The following is a 1,877-nucleotide window of genomic DNA, read 5'->3' as shown; positions in this document are numbered from 1 at the left end:
GAAGGAAGGAAGGAAGGAAGGAAGGAAGGAAGGAAGGAAGGAAGGAAGGCTTTCTCAAAGAATTAGCTCCTGGTTTTCTTGATTCTTTGAGCAGTTCTTTCTGTTTCTTCTTGGTTGATTTCAGCCCTGAATTTGATTAATTCTGTTCCCATGAGTTTTATTATTTCCTGCCACCTACTCCTCTTGGTGTATTTGATTCTTTTTGTTTTAGAACTTTCAGATGTGGTATTAAGTATGCTCTCTCAAGTTTCTTTTTGAGACACTTAGAGCTAAGAGTTTTCTGGTTAGCACTGCTTTCGTTGTGTCCCATAAGTTGTGGCATGTTGTGCCTTCATGTACTTTATAGTCTAAAATGACCTTAGTTCTTTCTTTCTTTTCTATTCTTTTAGTTCTTTATTTCTCCCTTGACCAAGTTATCATTGAGTAATGTGTTGTTCAGCTTCCACCTGTATGTGAGCTTTCTCTGGTTTATGTTGTTATTGAAGACAAGCCTTTGTCCGTGGTTATCTGATAGGATGCTTGGGATTATTTCCATCTTCTTTTATCTGTTGAGGCCTATTTTGTTAATGATTATATAATCAATTTTAGAGTAGGTACCATGAGGTGCTAAGAAGAAGGTATATACTTTTGCTTTAGGATGAAATATTATATAAATATCAGTTAGGTCCAATTGGTTCATAACTACTGTTAGTTTCACTGTGTCTCTGTTTAGTATCAGTTTCCATGATCTGTCCACTTATGAGAATGGGATGTTGAAGTATCCCAACATTATTGTGTGAGGTATAATGTGTACTTTGAGCTTTAGCAAAGTTTCTTTTATTTATGTGGGTGGCCTTGCATTTGGAGCATAGATGTTCAGAATAGAGATTTCTTCTTGGTAGAATTTTCCTGTGATGAGTATGAAGTGTCCTTCCTTATCTCTTTGATAACATTTGGTTTAAAGTTGATTTTATTCAATATTAAAATATCTACTCCATGTTGTTTCTTGGGACCATTTGTTTGGAAAATAGTTTTCCAGTCCTTTACTCTGAGGTAGTGTCTGTCTTTGACCCTGAGATATGTTTCCTCTATGCAGCAAAATGCTGGGTCTGGTCTATGTTTCTAGTCTGTTAGTCTATGTATTTGATTGGGGAATTGAGTTCATTGATGTTAAGAGATATTAAGGAATACTAATAATTGTTGCTTCCTTGTATGTTTGTTGTTAGAGGTGGAATTATGTTTATGGTTTAGGTTTAATTAAAGAAGATTACCTTCTTGCTTTTTTTAGGTTATAGTGCCCCTCCTTGTGCTGGAGTTTTCTCTGTATTATCCTCTGTAGGCCTGGATTTGTGGAAGATATTGTATAATCTTGTATTATTCATGGGTATAGCAGTCTGGGCTAGTATTCCTGTTCTTTTAGGGTCTGTATGACATCTGCCCAGGATTGTCTAGCTTTAATACTCTCTGGAGAGATGTCTGATGTATTTCTAATAGGTCTACATTAATATGTTACTTGGCCTTTTACCTTACTGCTTTTAATATTCTATATTTGTTTTGTGCTTTTGGTATTTGATTATTGTGTGACAGGAAGAATTTCTTTTCTGGTCCAGTCTATTTCCAGTTCTGTAGGCCTCTTGTACTATTATGGACATCTCTTTTTTTTAATTATTCATTATTATTTTCTCTATTTACATTTCAAATGCTATCCAGAAAGTTCCCTATACCCCCCCACCTGTCCCTGCTCCCCTACCCACCCACTCCCACTACTTGGCCCTGGCCTTCCCCTGTGCTGGGTCATATGAAGTTTACAAGACCAAGGGGCCTCTCTTCCCAATGATGGCCGATTAGGCCATCTTCAGCTACATATGCAGCTAGAGACACGAGCTCAGGGGGTACTG

Source organism: Mus pahari, unplaced genomic scaffold, assembly GCF_900095145.1.
Source record: "Mus pahari unplaced genomic scaffold, PAHARI_EIJ_v1.1 scaffold_10944_1, whole genome shotgun sequence".
Taxonomy (NCBI): Eukaryota; Metazoa; Chordata; class Mammalia; order Rodentia; family Muridae; genus Mus; species Mus pahari.
This window is presented reverse-complemented; position numbering follows the sequence as displayed.